This window comes from Cervus canadensis, chromosome 6 (genome assembly GCF_019320065.1).
Source record: "Cervus canadensis isolate Bull #8, Minnesota chromosome 6, ASM1932006v1, whole genome shotgun sequence".
Taxonomy (NCBI): Eukaryota; Metazoa; Chordata; class Mammalia; order Artiodactyla; family Cervidae; genus Cervus; species Cervus canadensis.
Genome location: NC_057391.1, coordinates 50,841,632 through 50,862,249, shown reverse-complemented (window position 1 = coordinate 50,862,249; position 20,618 = coordinate 50,841,632). Strand labels below are relative to the sequence as shown.

The 20,618-nt window shown below is 36.8% G+C and overlaps 1 protein-coding gene across 2 annotated transcripts in view; it reads right to left on the bottom strand.

The window, feature by feature from the left end:
• Nucleotides 1-20,618, bottom strand: part of PRTG (protogenin) — a 144,257-nt gene that overhangs the window by 28,492 nt on the left and 95,147 nt on the right. The window lies entirely within an intron of this gene.

The window sequence follows — 20,618 nt, the reverse complement described above, 5'->3', positions numbered from 1 at the left end:
AAACAAAAACATTACCACCACTGTTCTCTTCCTTCCTCAACTGACCAGACATAGACTCTTGATTTTAAAAGCCTTGGGCTGACTGATGGATTCCTTACAAGTGGTTATGCTACATAAGTTTTCTGTTTAGTTACTGGATGGTAGTTAAGCATGGAAATCAAACTGAGATTTTCCCCCTAAGAATTACAGTTGTCATTCTTTAGTGCCTTTGAAAATGTTTATAACCACGTGTTAACTTTATTTCACCCTATGCCCTTCCCTCACACTCACATTTCTGTTGAGAGCTATATTTATCAAGAAAGATGAGTTGGAGCTCCCTCTACTGGATATCATTAACTATCACAATACAGACACTAAAGGTCTACTCCATACATATTAAAACAAAATTTTTTTTCAGGTCTTTGAGGAATTAAGTGGTTACAAATTTTAAAAAATATACTCTAGGAGATATGTATGAAGCTTAATGATATAAATACATTTAAATTTCAGTGTTTATGATAACACCTATAGAATAATACTTGCTTAAGGTAAAAATATTCAGAAATAATGTAATTCTTTCTTCCTCCCCATCTTCATTGAGGTATAGTTGACAAATAAAACTTGTATATTATATATATTTAAAGTATATAACCTTGATGTTTGATAAGGGTATACATTGTGAAATGATCACTATAATCAAGTAAATTAACAGATAGACCCATTACTTCACTATTAAACCATTTGTGTGTGTGCGTATATATGTGGTGAAAACATTTAAGATTTATACTCTCAGTAAATTTCAAGTATGCAATACATCATTGAGAACTACAATCACCATGCTATACATCAGACCTCCAGAACTTACTCATCCTGCATAAATGAAACTCTACCCATCTCCCCATTTTCCCCACCCCTGGTAACCACCATCCCACTTTCTGCTTCTGAGAGTTTAAGTATTTTAGATTTCATATATAAATGAGATCATGTCATATTTGTCTTTCTGGCTTATTTCATTTAGCATAATGTCCTCTATTTCATTTAAGTTGTGAAAATGGTAAGATTTCTTTCTTTTTAAAAGCTGAATAATACTCCATTGTGTGTGTGTGTGTGTGTGTGTGTGAGTATGTGTGTGAGTATGTGTGTGTGTGTATGCCCCATTTTCTTTTTCTATTTACCTGCTAACAGGCATTCAGGCTTTCACAGCTTGTCTACTGTGACTAATGCTGCAAAGAACACGAGGATGTAGATAACTCTTTGAGGTACTGATCTCATTTCCTTTTGATATATACCCAGAAAAGGGATTGCTGAGTCATATGGTAAGTCTATTTCTAATGTATTTCTACATTATAATTCTCTAAGTAATAATAACACATATAAATAAATCCACAAAGGAAAACAACCATCCTTAACAGATATATCAAATGCAAAAAAAAAACCCTTAGAATAATAAAAATAATTCTAGACTGAATTCAAACATTTAAAATCCAAAAACAAGATGCGAAGTTTACTAAATTCTCCAATGTAATTTAAGACTTTGTATAAATATTTTTGAAATGGATGCATTTTAATATTTAATATTAAATGCATTAAAAGGATGTCCTAAAATATAAAATTTTTATTTCTGTTCTGACAAAATTACACAAGAAAAATTTATACAACTTAGAACATTTCTGTACTTTCTAGACAGAAAGGTAAGAACACTAACAACATTTGACCATCCTATAGAAGGTATCTTTTAAACAAAACACTGTAAGACATATGTTATTCCCATTTCACAAACCGTCATACAAAAGTGTTAAGTAGCATATCCAATGTCACACAAAGCTGAACCAAGAACTTGTGGATATTTCTATGACAAAAATACAGGGCATTTAAATTTACACAAATACACGTGCTTTGTCACAGTAAGTACATCTTCTGATAATGCATTTTAAAACAGAAATTTTCAAATTTTATAAGATAATTATCAGAAAACATAAACACATTTGAGTTTCCTCACTGAAATGATCTCTAATATTCAGCACTGGAATTCTAAGATTCAAAAGGCTTCTGTTCAGATTAATGGCTACTTAATTTGAATCTGTTTTCTTCTTTCTTTCTTCCTATTGCTGTGTTCATTAGTCAACTGAATCCAGAGCTCCACATTACAAATTCTCCCTGTGAATGGGTACAAACGCAACTCAACCGACTCTCTGCAGAAGATCTTCAAACATATTGCTTTATCCTATCTCTATACTATTCGAAGAGTACCTTTAGGACAGCCTCCTGAGTGTGATTGATGTGTTATGCCAGGAGTTACGAGACACAGAAAAGAAAGGATGAGACAGTATTTGACGAACGCAACTCACATTCTCCTGGAGCCAGACACAGATACAGCTAACCCGCCCAGAAAGCTCATTTTGTTGAGGGTCATGAGTAGAGGTAGAGAGATTAAGCTTTTTTCCACTGTGCAAACAGTCAACCAACACTTCATAAACACCTCTCCGGAAAGGTTACTTATTTTTAGCCCTAAAATTGATTCTTCATTTCCCTCTTTTACAAAAGTGAGCCGCTTACCCCAAGTTTTAAACCCAGAATTAACCTTTTTTGTTGTTGCTGATCAGACAGAAGCAGCTTAAATGTCCTAGGAAGATGAGAGAACAGAGTTGGTTCCTCAACATGCGCCACACCTGGCTGTTACCCACTCAGCACAAATGCCAGCAAGCCCTACACCAGGAGAGGCAGCTTTTCTGAGGCCCCCTGGAAACCATCCATGTGGCCAGAGCAACCATCTCCAGCGCTGGGCTCCTTCCCCTTCAAGTCCATGTGAGGTCAGGAATAGGTAAACCACAGACAGGCAAATAAGTATTCAATACACTGGGTAAATGAGATTCCTTTCTATCCACACAAAATAGGTAAAACATGAACCAGGATAATTTTGGAAATTATTTTAGTAGAAAAAATTTTTTCCAGATATACTGTGTGTGTGTTAGTCGTTCAGTCGTGCCCAACTCTCTGCAATCCCATGGACTCTAGCTCTCCAGGCTCCTCTGTCTATGGGACTCTCCAGGCAAGAATACTGGAGTCGGTTGCCATTCCCTTCTCCAGGGGAACTTCCCAACCCAGGGACTGAACCCGGGTTTCCCCCATTACTGGCCGATTCTTTACTGTCTGAGCCACTAGGACATACTAGGTAGGAAAAATAATGTAAAGGAAAGGGAAAATCCATTCACATTTGTTCACATGTGATCTATTCTTCATGCTCTATAAAGAATCTCACTTTAAAAAATAAAAAGTACCAGGCTGGGGGCCAAGCTGAGCTGTGGGCCACTTGCATTTGCCATGTATTCCTCTCTCTTAGGCTGTAAAAATATGACTCCAATTTAAAAATCTAGTCACTGTATTATTTTGGTTTGTGAATCCAGAGACCCCAGGAAAAACCTGACTCATTCTTGTTTATCAATTTGCTAGAAATTCCATTTCATCTACTTTTGTAAATTTAAGAGGGGACCCAAGGACCAGAAGACCTCAAATAACATTAAGATGAGCACTGTTGGTGTTTAGCCATTAAGTCATGTCCAACTCTTTGAGACACCATGGACTATAGCCCACCAGGCTCCTCTGTTCATGGGATTTCCCAGGCAAGAATACTGGAGTAGGTTGCCATTTCCTTCTCCCAGGGATCTTCCCAACCCAGGGATCGAATCCATGTCTCCTGCTTGGCAGGCAAATTCTTTATCATTAAACACCGGGGAAGCTCATAAGATGACCATAACCAGGCAACAAGTTACCAGCTAAGAAAACAGAGGAACAGTTGCACAATTAACAAAATTAAAGATACAGAATAAAAAAATAAAATTTAGGACCAACATGTTAAGTACAGTTAAGTGCACACATAATGAACCTCAGCAAAGTAGCACAAGTCTTAAAATTCTACAGGCCTGCAAAGACCCTGTGATGATACAAAAGGGACAAAGCAGAGACTTAGGATCAATGCTGTGAAATGCCCCAGGGATCGAGTTTCCAGGGCCTGTTACAGGCCTTCTTGAGTCAAGCACTGCCACGTATATGGTGCTTGGTTACACAAGACTCAGCAGACTTAAGCTCTGCGGTTTCAGGGGAAACCAGCAGAGTCAGGAAGAGCAGCCACAAAGAACAGCACAGGCCTCCTCAAAACCCAGTGAGAGAAGGAGAATGAGAAGTGGGGGAGAGAGCTGGTCCCAGTTCCTTCAAAACTCAATACAAGGGGCATAGAAATCACTCCTCAACAGGGCTAATTTCTTAATTGATCCCAGGGGTGATAGGCAGCATATGGATTTATGGTTAAACTTGCCTAAACCTTTAGCAATATATAAAGATGAAGGGTCAGGAAAGGAAGCCCAAATTAATTTAACACATATCTGACTAAACATTTTGATATGTAACTCTGGAGTGTCAGTTTAAGTTAGTGTGCTCAAGATCTCAGCCAAATTAACCTGTCTGTCTTTATTAGGGAGTCAACCTGTGGCCAAAATTGAAGCTCTCCTTCCTAAAACACGACTACGGTTCTACCTTTTATTTTTTCTCCACTGGTCCTAGGACCCACCTCTCTTTCTTCCCTTTGTTTCTTTCTCACTATCAGTTCTTCTACATGAGTTTGTTTCACATAAGGGAGAATCAGAACCAGAAGTCTAGCTGGCTAAGAAAGAGTTCACAGGTATCAAATACATATTTATCAAGTGTCTACTAAAAGTTGGGCACTTTACAGAAGACTCAAGGATTAGAAAACTCTTAATTTCAATCTGCCAATAGGGATAGACTATGAAATGAATCTGTGTACTGTTTACCAACTGTATAACCTTGAATAAGTTTCTGAGTTTTCTAAGCTTTATTTTTATTTGGAAAATAGGGATATAATCACTTATAGGAATTTTGACAGTATTAAATGAAATCACGCCTATTAAGGGCTTTGTACAGCTCCTCTAATTAGTAAACACAACATTACTGTCATTATGTGAGTAAAGTTGCCTGGGATAACAGAAGAGGCACTACCAAAAGTAGGGTGCACTTAAATTTGGGAATCAACTTGGCGAAGGCAAATGAAGGCTATTCGTTCATACAAGCAAGGTTCAGAATCCAGAATATCAGCAAATCAGCAATCAGCAGACAGTGGAGCTGAGCTCTAACTACCCTCTGTCCTCATTAACATTCCCAGGTTCGCAGAGCTGGCAAAAGCTCTCAAGTGTGTATCAGAGTTGTACACATGATTGAAGGAGCTGTGTTTCATGTTCATGGCCACTGAGAATGCGTGCCGTTCTGGCAACCACACCACATGGCGTATAGTCCTCTCAGTGTCAAATCCACCTTCACCTAGGTCTTCCATATCAATTGAATACATTATCATCTGCTAACAAAGAAACAACCTAATGAAGATAAATGCTTAGGAAAGCAACTTAATAGATTTCTTCCCTCACGGAAGAACAGTAGATTGTTTCATATAAATGAAGTATGGGAAAATCTGAGGACTAGCATTAGATACATCAAGCAGATGGACACAACAAATTGATTTATCGTTAATTATATCCAGTTTTAACAGTTAGGTGTTTATTACCTTTCAGTGACAACAACTTGGAGCAAAAAAAAAAACAAGACAAAGATCAGTACAATGAGACTCCTTGTAATGCCAAGGTCTTTTAAAGATGCACAAAGATTAAAACAGAACCTGCTTTAATTCTATTCTAAAAGCATATGATTTAACAACCATGCTTTAATTGTATCTTGACACAAAATCTTAAGTAACCTACTAAAAGTGTTGGTATAATATTACCTATTTTTCACTACAACATGTTTTTTTTTTTTTTTGAATTCAATATATTTTATTACTAATAAGACATGAGACAATGGGGAATCAATCTTTCAAGGCATTTTTCATTCATCTTCACACATCTTGTTTTATATACATTACATACTTACACTAGGTAATAAACACTCTTTTTTATCACTTGTGATGTTTTAATGGTTTGTTGTTCTTTAGTTACTAAATTGTGTCCAACCCTTTTGCAATCCCATGGGCTGCAGTCCACCAGGCTCCTCCATCCATGGGATTTTCTAGGCAAGAATACTGGAGTGGGTTGCCATTTCCTTCTCCATGCAACATGTTTTGAATGACCAGAAAACAACAAAAAACCCCTGCCTTCTTCCAGGGTTTTACTTAAATAACTTGCATTTCTCTTCTCTATCACTAGATGGCATCTGTGTGCCTGTGAAGGAGAAGGATGACTCATCTAGCTATTAAGGTGGGAGCTATTCTGATACCCATTGAAACTGACGAAAGAGCAATTCAAGTGCAGGAAATGTGCCACTGCTTTGACTGTGCATGCTAAGTTGCTCAGTCATGTCCAACTCTTTGCAAGCCCATAGACTGTAGCCTGCCAGGCTCCTCTGTCCATGCGATTATCCCAGCAAGAATACTGTAGTGGGCTGCCATTTTCTCCTCCAGGGTGACTGCTTTAGTTTCACCATATTATACAGACTTGATGAAATGCAAAGCTGTAGAAAGGGGAAAGGGCTGCCCTAAATCAGGTTTTGTCATACCCAGGAGTATTTCACATGAATGATAAAAACCCTGTGAACGAGATGCTGCTTTCGTCACCAGTCCTCTCAGGATGCTGAGACAAACCAAGACAACTTACCTAACGGCTCAGCACTACTAGGAAGCTAAGAGATGGTTTAGCACAAGGGTTAAGGGCTGAGATGTCATACCCAGACAGCCTGGATTCCAATTTACCTTGGTCATTACTGTATAACTTGGGAGATTTATTTTCTCTCTCTTTACCTTTGCTAAAGTAATCTATACGATGGATGTGATGATGATAAAGCATCTCTCTCTTGAGGTGGTGGGAGGAGGACAGAAACTGATTCACTTGAAGTACTTAAAGTAGTGACAATGTATAATAACATCAACAATAATAATAACCTACAAATAAAAATGATATACAGATAAAAATACCAATAGTAATAAACTAACTATTAGAAACAACAGCACTGACTGTTCACTGGAAGGACTAACACTGAAGCTGAAGCTCCAATACTCTGGCCTTAAGCGAAGAGCCGACTCACTGGGAAAGACCCTGATGGTGGAAAAGATTGAGGGCAGGAGAAGAAGGGTGGAACAGAAGATGAGATGGTTGGATGGCATCACCAACTCCATGGACATGAAGCTGAGCCAACTCTAGGAGATAGTGAGGGACAGGGAGGCCTGTCATGCTCCAGTCCATGGGGTTGCAGAGAGTCGGACACAACTTAGTGACTGAATGACAGGAACGAGAAGCATCTTATGACCCCTAATCCCTCTTCCCTCTCATGCAGAAGGGCAGAAGGGTATAACGGTGAAAGGACACACCCTGGGAGCAGATAGACTACTTGGGTTCAGATTGAGTTTCCTCTTCTATAAAATGGGGATTAAATGAGTTTATATACACAAAATGCTTTGGAAAATGTCCAGCACTGAGTAGGTGCTTTATAATTCTAAATAAATGCACAGGAGGGAGCTGGTTTGAGAACTGTGGGTTTTGGATTTTAATCTTGGATTTAGTAGTTGTGTGGCTGCAAAGGTAGACTCCTGGAATTCAGTTTCCTTGTCTTTAAGATTAGGAAATTGAAATATTTCAGTTGCTCTCAAATTTGTTTAGGTAACAGTGTACTAGGGAAGCTAAGACAAAGATACAAGTAAGCACCATGCAAGGTAGGAGTAACCGCTGCAGAGATTTGTTGAACCTCTAAGGGAATTAAAAAGGGAAAGCTGACTAGTAGCTTGGGGCATGGAGAGGACACCACAGACGTGCACCCGAGCAGAATCTGACCTTTTCGGAGGCATGGGGAAAAGAGAGATGGAGGCCATAGAAAGAGTATAAACAAAGGTTCGGGGACAGGAACACAAGGATCAGGGATGAGTGAAGAAGTGCTCAGTATAGGGTGCATGAGTGAGGGTCTCAAAGAAAAGTTGGACTGGGGGTGAGACCTCAGAGGGCTTTGAGAGCCAGGCTTGACATTGCAGATTTTATTACATATACTTGGGAAATAGCTGACTAAATGAGACTGTTGAGAGAAAGCATGAATGAGAAGGAGTAAGAAAATTCCCGAGTTTCCAGCCTGGGTTGACCGACAGAAATAGAAGAGAATATGCTTGGTGGAGCCAGTGACATGCCAAATACGAGATGCCAGTGAAGCACTGGAGTGGAGCTGACCAGCAGGTGACTCAAAGTGTGGACTGGAGCCAACAGGCAGGATGAAGAACCACATTCAGCAGTCATTCACACAGAAGAAGGGGTGTCACAGGACAGAAAAGACAGCAAGGACTAGAAACTGAGGGCAGGAAGGGAAGTGGACTTGAAGACTCCTGAGGAGAACCAGCAAAGTAAAATACCATGGAAACCAAGAGAAGGTTGGTTGACAATATCCAAAGCTGCAGAGACAGCATCAAGGGTAAGAATGACATTTGGTTATGCAGGTCCTTTAACAGAATAAATTCATCAGAAAGCGGTGAGGATAGAGGTAGCAGGAAACACGGAGTTAAAGAGCAAGGAAGTGGTGGGACATCTGAGGCAGAGTTATGAAGGGAATGAAAGTGCATTATTATTATGATGTGTAACAAAATGTTAACAGTGGTATCTGGCTCTGTATGGCAAAATTTTAATTACTATGCTTCGTGTAACTGTTCTACAATAAATATGAACTGCTGTGATAATAACATTAAAGAATTGTTGGGAAAATGTATTACCTTTTATATGCCAACAAACTACTATATGTTTATTTGCATTTATCTTAAATAATCCTTACAACAACCCTATAAAATAAGAATTATTATTTTTATTTTATAAATATACTTCTATATTAGTAAACTGACTTCCCTCAAAAAAGTAACCATTTTTCTGTATAAAAGACCCCCCAATCTATTTCAAACCTCTTTGATTCTTTAGTATGCTAAAAATAAGCTGGGCTTACTATAAGTTCACTTAGTATATCTTCTACAACATAGAGTAGTTGGGCTTTTTAAAACTTGCTTTTATTGTCCTTCAGCTTCAATACTGTGCTTATGGGATATGTGATAAAATCAGGGGTCCTGGTTTTATAATCACAGATATTTAAGAAATCAGAGAGCAAAATGTGAGAACAAGTGTAAAATTAAGAGAACACATTCTAAAGAATGTCATCCTCTTTACTGAGTGGCTTTATGACTTCCACCCTTTTTTTGGCTTGATTCCGGGTTTAGGTTATCTTTAAAGTAGGCTCTGAATAAGTGGGTGATATTAATATGCATTCAAAGTAATCAAATACACAAGTAGAAAAAAAAACACAAATAATCAAACATTTAACCAATAAGGAATAAAATTTACTTTGAGGAGAAAACATTTAAAGAGTTGCAATTCTTCTGGATTTTGATCACTATTCCACCCTAAGGGCTTCCCAGACGGTGCCAGTGATAAAGAACCCGCCTGTTAAAGCAGGGGATGTAAGAGACACAGGTTCGAAGGTAAAAACTAGAAGGCTCACTTTGTAGGAAGCTCTTACACCAATACTTTCCCCCAAATGCTAGTAAAGACCAAGTGCTCTCTGACTGGTGATAAAGACAGATGGTAAAACTGATGGACACCATTTATGAATTCTTTGCGATGATATTGACATTTCTAGAAGTTTGGCTTCCTGGATAATGCATACTAGAAGACAATTATTTACAAAGTATTTAGCTGTGGACAAATAATAAGAGATAACATCAGGGTCATGAAAACCAAGCCTCTGTTTCTTCTGGCTGCGGCTTGCTGGTGAGGCTCCAGAAGCCTTGACAAGAGCCAGGCCCATGTGGACAGATCAGAAGTAGATAAAATTAAGAGAAAACTTGAGATCAGGACCATGAGAAAACTCATACTCCACAGAGTGAGTCCACCTCTGACATTTCTAACATTCAAACCTCATGAAGACAATGAGTTTTATTACCCATCCTTCAATGGAAACTTCTCAGGTGGTGGGAAAAATAATCCTCCTAGGGCCAGAGGAAGGTAAAGCAATCATGTCTCCTCTGTACAGTCCTCTGCCACTTGTTCAATTTACAGACAGCTTAATAAAACATCTTAAGAGGACAAAAAGTGTTACCTTAAAAATCACTATGTATTACTTTAAAATACTTACTTAAACCACTGCTAAAGAAAGCTTTGCTTATACTAGCAACAGTGTCACAATTAAGATATCCTCAAAGGATTAAAAATAATCAAATAAATTAGAATATATATGCCGAGGTAATCCGAAAGTAGCAATCTGAAAATCTGCTGCTAGAAGGTCAATATATGAACACTGTGTAAGTAGGAAATGCTCAGAATAAGTGAGAAAGGTGACATTTTGAGGGATGAAACTAGTGTCTGGCCAAAGGTCCATTTTTAATTTAATCTTTTGTGCTACCAGGTTTTGTGTGAGCTTTTTCAGGCCCATTGTTCCCCTGTGGTTCGACTGGAGAGCTCCTTGGTCTGGATAGCCAGGGTGACTGCACTGCCCCAAGCCGGTCCTTCTAACACAATACCCCCATATAATTATTCAGAGAAGAGCCAGCAGTACGCACTACTGTGACACCTGGGTCATGGCCTCTGACATAGAATCTGGGGCCAGACCAAGTCTGGTCCAACAGCAGAGGAGCAGAAAAAATGCTAAGGGGGATGGGTGGGAACGGAAAGCAGAGTGAAATAACTCTAAAATGCCATGTTTAAGCAAAGTAACAAAAACACAAATCACATTTGAATGATGTGATTTGCCTTCAAGTTATCTAAACGGTGAGAGACTAGTGTTTCTCTTCTCTCTAAACCATGTTGCAAATTAGGAGAGCAAGTCTCCTCTAAGAGGGGTTTCTTTGTCTTGTATCATCAGATTTATGTTAAGCATGGAAAAAGTTAGTTCACGAAGGTTGAAATAATGCCTTACATAAACGTGCTAGTGTTCTAATTTAAAAGCAAAGGATTTTTAGCTAAAACAATGCAAATTTTAAACCTAAATTAAAAATTCATTCTTTTGTTAAACTGAATTTCTGTAAGGGATTGTTAATCATAAACATAATTCACTTCATTTGAATTTAAATTTAAAGAAAGTTTTTTTTTTTTTATGATCACCATGCGAAAAATGTTATAAATCTGTTCTGTGATAAAACAGAATATTTATTTGAGTGTAAAATGGACAGAATGGCAGATGGAGTGGGCAATCCCCCACTCTCCCAACTTTCCTTAAGTGTTCTGCAGAACAGCTCTCTACAGAAGCTGATGGCTGAGTATTTGTCTAAACCTGAAATGACTCAGTTCCTTTTGTTCTGTACCTCCCCACTCCAAGGACCTGAAGACAAATAACACCTCTCACTCCCAGTAAAAACATCCCCTCTCCTACTGCGTTTAGGATAATTTGGAAGAAAGTTCTTTGTATGTGACGTGTGAGAATTAGTTTCCTACCAAAGTAAGTATACCCTATTGTTCACCTCTATGTTAAAAACCTTCCCCAAAAGACTGGGATTGTTTGGCAAAATCCAGAAGTATAAGGCTTTCCCAATTACACTGTGATACTGATATTTCTTTCTTAATTATGTGATTTCATTTTAATATATCTATTAGACTTTGATGACTGAAAATCTATTTTTCATTTTTGATAAATGTATTACTTGGGGCTGTCTGGATAAGAAATATTTGGGGTTGAAGATTTCTACTTCAACATTGCCATGAATGAATCTGATTTAGTTCCAAACACTGAGAAAACAAATCTGAAAATGATACTGGAGACTCCAACAAACACAGTTTTTGATCTTTTATCTTCTTTTTGTATGGCATTCCTTTCCATTTGGGAATTTCTGTGGAAGAAAATCACCTCAACTGTCTAATTTTGACCGCCACTGAACTTCTCTTACCACACCATCAATTCATGGAATTATGCCCATGGTTGATAATTCCTACAGGCTGGGAGGAGAAAAAGAAAGACTCCAAAAGAGCAGGGGCTTACCTGCTCTGTCAGTCTCAAAATTGATAACATCCTTATAGGAGGAGTGCTAATAAGGCTGGCCTGACACATATGTTCCTGAATAATTTCAAATGAATAAATGAATTAATAAAAATGAATAAAACAGAGTAATTGCCAATGACAAGAATTTCAAACACCAGAAAAGTGTCAGAATTGGGGGGGGGGTGCATTTTAAGAGGCTATAAAATGTTCAAAGGAAGTTTACTTAAAGTTGTTACAGAAAATGAAGTAAACTCCTTTAAGTTGATATTTCTATCAAGAGCAATCCTTACCCCTAAAAACATCCAAAGTACTTGACTTATGCTACTATACTTGGCTCAGCATTTGTTTAAGTAGCTGCTCTGTCTGCCAGCACACAGACACTGTCTGACATACATCATTGCCTTACAAACAATATTTTTATAGACTGACAGAGAGAGCCTATTCATGACAACCACATTTCCCCTGAAGCCATGAAATAAATTTCCTTCCAGGACTAACATTTCTCCCTTTCACTGTCATGGGCTCACCATGCCATTTTGACCTTTTTGTGAGGCAACATGAAAATACAATCTATCATCTCCTGAACCACGGTGACTTGGTTGGAGGTGCACAGTTTCATGGCAAAAACATCTGTGGTTTGATAACCATTCCTCCAAATCTCAGCCCTCGGCAGTTAAAAGCATGCTTACAGGATGGGAGAGAAGCAGGTAGACAGCTTGAAACCAGTCTAAAATTTCTTCTCAAGTATGAAATGCAAGCTGGTGAAATATAAGCTTCATCAGTCATAGTGATAAAACATTATTGTGTTATTTATTCACACCTCCTTTAGAACTCACAAAAAGCACTGTTACAGCAATTTATTTCATCTTTGCTGAATTTATCACTTTGAAATTGATTTTGATGTTAACAGATAAGAGAATTCTGAAAGTTCTTTGATACAAGCAGGTGCAGGTCATTACCATGTTACTTGACTATAAGTGGTCCACCCAAATTTTATATAAATCTTAAGTCTTTCAGGTAGTGAAAGACATTGAAAACGTTTGAGAGTGCTTGGCAGTTATTCAATATTTCTTTAAATAGTTTTCAACACATATGATAGAGAACCAGAAACAACTTGAGCATATGGAATTAAACTAAAAATATTTTCTGGTAAATAAAATATTCAACAGAATACTTAAAGGTTTCTTACATTCAACCTGAACTATATTATTATAGGGAATTCCTTGGCGGTCCAGTGGTAGGATGCAGCGCTTTCACTGCCGTGGCTTGGGTTCAATTCCCAGTTGGGAAACTAAAGTCCTACAAGCCATGTGGTGGATCCCCCCCACACAAAAGAGATATATTATTATAAATATCATTTTATAAATATTCCATGGATAGAAGAAACATTTAGTTGTTTAAAGAAATAATTTGTTTTTAGTTCCTCAAATAAGCTTTAACTGGAGGGGCTACTCTGCAGGATGAGAAAGAATCTGATTTTCTGAACTTTATTTCTCAGGAGGTAAAATTATACTACAATGTATACCACTTGACATAACTTTTAAATATCCCACACATCACTAGAAAACTGTTTTATATAATCAGTTATTTCATAATTGCTGTTGTTTTAACCATGTGCATAATCATTGTACAAGCACTCTCAATTTGAAGGAACTGATTAACCACACAGCACAGGGCATTTTTGTAAAGAATCTGCCTGCAATGCAGGAGACACGGGTTCAATCTCTGGATCGGAAAGAGCCCCTGGAAAAGGGCATGGCAACCCACTCCAGTGTTCTTGCGTAGAGAATCCCGCGGACAGAGGAGCCTGGAGGGCTGCAGTCCATGGGGTCACACAGAGTTGGACACAGTGAAGCAACTGAACACACACAGTGCTTTTTTAACCTGTTAAATTATTTTTTAAACATTTTGATATATTTTCCTTATTTGTACGTGCATATGTACAAGTATACATATACACACACAGTTTTTCTTTTGTAGTCAGTACACTTTACACCTAAATACTTGAACATGATTCCCCTGAGAACAGGGACATCCTCTCCTATATAACCACAATACCATTATTACATCCAGTAGATTTAACAAAAACACAATTTTATCTGTTTTTAAATTTCCTACTGATAATACCCTTTACATCTCTTATCCCCAATTCCTAAATCCACCTGAGGATCACTGCTTCTTCATCTAGAACTGTTCCCTGTCCTATTCCTATCTTTCGTGACAATGACATTCTTTGAAAAATCCTGTCCAGATGTTTTACAGACTATCTCACATATGGATTTATCTATAATAATTGTTTCCTCATTGTCAGATTCAGACTAAATGTTTTTGGAAAGACTATTATACAGGTCAGACTATGACTTCAACATAGGGTTTTGGTTTTATTAAGGGAAATAAATCTTAAAATCCACATTTTTTGTAATTGCAAATTTGTTAGATTTCATAGTTTCACAGAGGGCTTTCATAGTTTCAAATTTCATAGGGCTTCCCTCATGGCTCAGCTGGTGAAGAATCCACCTGCAATGCAGGAGACCTGGGTTCAATCCCTGGGTTGGGGAAGATACCCTGGAGAAGGGAACAGACACCCACACCAGTATTCTGGCCTGGAGAATTCCATGGACTGTATAGTCCATGGGGTCACAAAGAGTCGGACACAACTAAGCGACTTTCAAACACTCACATAGTTTCAAAAGCTTTCCTAACTCCAGAACAGTGTAATTTTCTTAGTGGGCAATTTTATCTCTATTATCTATTTATCTACATTTATCCATATGAATATTTGTACAGCACTCTAGCCTGACAAGACAATGCAAAGTACCAATACAGTTTTAGGTTCTTGAAAGATTTCTAGAAATATCTGAGAGTCTGTGTATAAGTAATGCAAATACAGATTCTTTCCTTAACTCTCAACAACTCACAATGGAATGCCAATTTGTAATACACACAGCTTGAGAACAGAGTAAACTAAGAAATCACGGCCATAAAGTGTACAATTCAGTCAACATGGGAAAGAGAATTAATATGATTGAAACAATCACTGTAATTTCTCAGAGTGGATATGTGCATAAAAAAATGGGCCTTTTAAAAAGAGTGTTCCAAAGTAGTTTCTATAGTTTTGTAGGGTCAGAATTAAGGCCCATCTACCATGATTCTTCTTCTGAGACAAAAGGCTGTTTTTATGAAAAGAGTGGGAGTGTATTCAAGAAAGGGAAACCATGCTAAAAATCATCATACTTGGTCATCCAGATGAAGTACTGTTTTTTCTCATTATGATAAAATATGTCTATTACAGAAAATTTATATAACTCAGACAAGCCAAAAGAAAAAAATTAAATATTCTTAAAACTAGCACCTAGAGATAAGCACTGTGAACATTAGTGTGTTATGTTTTTCCTCCCATTTCCTATCCATATGCACCCATATTCAGTATATTTTCTACTTTATAATCTTTTTCAGTTAATATACTATGGATAACTATTCATATTATTAAACACTATCCTAAAACATTCTTTCTAATGTCTACATTCATTCAAACTGTATGGATGTACCATAGTTTATTTTATTAAACCTCTATAGTGCTTCCCAGGTGGCTCCGCAGTATAGAATCTGCCTGCCAAGCAGGAGACACTGATTCGGTCCTGAATCCGGAAGATTCCCTGGATGAGGAAATGGCAACCTACTCCAGGATTCTTGCCAGGGAAATCCCAGGGACGGAGGAGGCAGGAGGGTTACAGTCTATGGGGTTGCAAAGAGTCACAACTTAGCGACTAAACAACAAAAAACTGACTATTTCGGTTTTCTCCAGATTTTCACAGTTAATAAATGACTCCATATACTACAGTGAGCATCTCTGTGGTTAAATGTTTGTGCATGTTTAGAATACCTTTTTATGGCAGGTTCTGTTAATGGAGTTGTTGGGTAAAAGAGTGTGTATATATTATTCTACCCGCTTTTGGAGTTGCCTAATTATCCCTAGAAAAGCTGTGTATCAATTTATACTCCCACTATTAATATGAGTGGTTCTTTAATCCCAAAACCTCACCAACTCTGGCCTTACATCACCTATTTCTTTTTAATTTTGTTGAATTTTGTGTTTCTATATTGAGTTACTCCAAATCTTCCTTAGAAGGAAGTTAGGAGGTATATAAATTTTCAATAATGTCAAGCTAGATATATTTACATATTCTACCAGGAAAGATGTATCAACTGTGACAAACAGGCAAAATGTGATGCCTACTGTCCGCACAGATTTCCTAAGTTATTGTTAATGTCTGGCATGCTGAGAAAGCCAAGATGCCATTTTCACCTTCAGCTGAAGCATCCACTCTAGTTTCTATAATAAGGTAAGTGTCAATAGAGTTATGCTATCTTGGCCAACTTAAGAAGCCTCTGCTTATATAGGGCAGCCTACATTCTGAGATGTGCAAAATCTTTCAAGAGTTCAAACATCTCAAAATGGAAAAGTACAATATCAATAAACTCTGTCAGGATTATGATATCACAGCAGTTTATCCAAATCAAATGTTAAATCAAGTTGTTTTAAATAGGAAAATACACCAGTATTTAGCCTATTTTAATTCTTAGTCTATGACTATGGTTTATGCCATGCCTCCTTTAAATCTTTCATTATCCCATCAGGGTCTTTCACCTAGTTAACTTCTGTTATCCTTCAGATCTTAATTCATTATCAGTTTCTCAGAGAAACTTAACCAGATCCTTACTAGCAAACTATGTAGTGTTCCCTTTAACTCACAACTCTGTATACTTTTCTACCACAGCACCTACAAAAGCTTACAATTATTAATGTAATTTATATGGTGATTTGATTATAACATCTGTTTCCTCTTCTAGTTGTAAAGCTTCATAATTTGGGTAGTTACTTAGAAATAATCAATTATTTTAGAATAGTGGTCTCCACATTTTTTTCATTTTACCCATTAATAATTTTTTCTAGCAAGCATACTCATAATATATACACCCTTTATAATATATATAATATATACATATGCGACTGTCCTATTATGTATATTATGAAACATACAAAAATATTTTAAAGCGTTAAGATATAAAAATATTTTCCTACAGCAATGCCTGTCTTATAGCTCCCCTCTACCTCACGGTGTGTGTAACTGGTACAAAGCTTAACATTTCATTTGCACTAAGTTTTTTTAAGAACAAGCTTAAAACAAAAACAAAACAAAACCCTCAAGTATAATTACTGATATGCAGCAAATGTTTTTTTCTATTCACTCTGAAGTTTCTTTCATGTGCTAATGTGGTTTTTTTTTTTCCCGCTAATGTGGTATTTAAAAAACCTTCTCTCCTTTAACTTACTTAGATATTTAAAGATCTCACACATCTAAAGATTCTTTACATTGACCAGAAAATTCCAGAGTGGTCTGAAGGTTGACAATTAATGGATAGCACTGATTTAATTTCCTACAAGAGTTTTCCCTTCTGTAAGGAAAACTGTTTGCAATTCATGTAAAGCATTTTACCATGCTTACAGATTTTTAAAAATAAGAAGGAAAGGCTTACTGAAGTTTTTCCTTCATTCATAAAATTACCACTGGGAATGTTCTGCACTATAAAACAGTCAAGAGCTGATCAATAACTATAAGTGTCTTCCTAATACCAAGGAAACATGGCTTTCATTTGTTACCATTTTAATGAGGTTTTATTACCACATGTAGAAAGGAAGCAGAAAACGTAACAGAAGATAAACTTAACAACCTTCGAAATATAAATACAAAGGGTTATAGAGATAACTGGAATATTTTAGGAGAGAGAAACATGAAGATTCAATGTAAAGGAGTTAGTTAAATAATTATTAAATAGATGTGAACATCATTAGATAGTAAAAGTTTCTTCAAAGATCTTAATTTGTGTCATTTGGAATGAAGTTAAAAATTCTTTTTCTGTGGGGAGGGATAGATTGGGAATTTGGGATTAGCAGATACAAACTATTATATACAGGATGGATAAACAACCAGGTCCTAGCTGTGTAGCACAGGGAACTATACTCAGTACCCTGTGATAAACCATAATGAAAAAGAACATTTTAAAAAAGAATGTGTGTGTATATATATACACACATATATAAAACTGAATCCCTTTGCCATTCAGCAGAAATTAACACAACACTGTAAATCAACTATAGTTGAATAAAATAAAATTTTAAGAATACTTTTTCGGGAGACAAACCATGGAACTAATTTTGTTCTCATACACTTTTTATATTTGATATCTGAAGGAAAACTTGACCACTTAACTACAGAGAAAGAAACAACTGGCAATTTCCATTCTCATCTGTATTTCAATAGCGCCTTTTTTTTTAATAAGCTTTCTGTTGTTTTGCTTTCCCTAAAGAAGAGATACTGCTGTAAAGAAAAGATATTTCAGGTGGAAATTTACTTTGAGGAAGGCAGCGGGAAGGGATATTTGCTGAGAATGAAGGAAATGGAGAAGGACACTTTGCTTCCTGCATCCCCAACTCTTTAACTACTGTAACATCAGACTTCATACTTAAGTGACATAAGACTCAAAACTGGAAACACATCACAATTGGTATTTCACTTCATAAACTGGTTAAAAAAAACAGAGCTACTTGAAATAATGGAACTTCCTTACCCTGCTTATTTTCTCCACCTCCACAGGGGCCTTACTTTATTTAGGATTCTTTTCAGTCAGGCATGAGAAGTGAGGCTCCAGAAGTACTGTAAATCTTTACCCAGTGCCAAAGGTCAAAGGGTTATCTGTGCTATGCAGTTTTAGGGTAGATGATTTTCTTTATTCTTTTCTTTCTCTCCCCATTTTTTTTTTTAAAAAGAAAACAAAACATAGGCATATGAAACACAGCAAGCTAATTTAGGTACTAAAAAAGTTCTACTGATGAACCTCTTTCTCAGGAAAACTACTAAATATCAACTTTTCAGGCATTTTACAAAGAGAAACCAGATGCAACTGAGTCCCCCTTCTCACCACTATTGTCTGCTAGAAAACTTACCACACAGCTGCTAAAGCAGTAAAACAACTTCAAATCTACAAAAGTGATGACCAATTTAGGCAAATGCACCAATTTTGTTCTTGGGAAAAAAACAACTTTGCTTTATCTTAAAAAAGAAAAAAAGGAGTAAGGTTTTTGTTCACAAATTACACCTCATTTAATAACAAGACAGATGTTTTTCACAGAGCTTTTCATGTTTTAGAGTATTTTGAAAGGTGATGACTATTCAAGACTAAGCATATAAAAGTTCAGGAAAAACCATCAAAATTCTTTTTCCAATTATTTTTTTGGTTTTGATACAGAAAGTTGAACCTTAATTTTTAAACAAAGAGAAAAATATTTAAGAAAATATAGGCATTTATTGCTGCCTTCCTTTTCTCTCACCAAAATGATCTTTTCTAAAGTGGGGAAAAATTGAGTGTAACATCCCATAAGGTGCCACTGATACAATTTTGAGACAGCACAATATACAGCACAAGAGTAAAAGGCATTTATTCTTCCAGGGGGCACTGTCATTTTAACACTCTCTGCAGTCCTCTGCATTTAAGAGGCAGAAATACAAATTATAACAGTACTTCTATTGCATTTAACTGAGTTACCAAAAAATTACAAAATGGCTTTCAAACACTGAAGAGTGCAAAATATCCTGTGATCTGCTACAATTCAAAATACAATTTGGAATTTGCTAGCTATATTTCTCCCATAATATAGCAGAAATGATTTGCCTGATCCATTTTGCTTCCTTCTTAATCAAAATTCTTCTATCTTTTGCAGCAAGTAAAAAACTGATAAATGTTTAGAATTATACCAAATTAAGAATATAAATATGACCTCATCCAAAATTTCAATGAGATTTGTTGAATGTGCCCCACTTTCCTGAAAATGACCTTTCAGGAAAGACATTTCCTGAAAATGTCTTTCATTTTACAATTATGCTGACAAATGGTTTCTTCCACTCAAGTATTTGTAGCTCAGACAAAAAGATATTGGGTCCCTTGGAGCAGGACAGCATCAGTGTGTAGGCTTAACTCCAAAGTGTACAGCAATGATTCACCATCTCAGATCTTCTGAAATCAAAACCACATATTAAGCTCCTAGAGACGTCTCCATCAGAACACCAAACTTTCCAATTGAACTAAATAATCTCCCACTTTTCCAAATCCGGTCTTACTCCTGAAGCTCTACTCCAGTGAAGTATCATCCATTCAGGACTCTTGGGAATCAGTCCAACTTCTTCACCTAATCAGATTTGTAAGCAGCTAACAGCTACTGAGCACTTACTATGTACAAGAGCACTGTGTTGAGGGTTGAGCATGTTCTAGTACATTTAATTCTCAATATTCTGAACATTGTGCAAATTGAGGTTTATGGAGGTACAGTAACTTAACCAAGATCACACCAATGTGAGGACAGCTAGAATTCAAACACTGGCCACCTGATCTCAAGACCCTCATTCTTCTATTTTAAATTTGAAAACTGACCTTTTGGGGGTGTATGGTTCTATTCAACACACGCACAGGTTTATGCAACCACCACAATCAGAAAACAGAAAAATTTCACAGTATCAAGCAACTGCCAGTGCTGCCTCTTGGTAGTTAATCCTGCTCCCACCCCTAATTTATGGCAATCACTGATCTGTTCTCCATCCCTATAG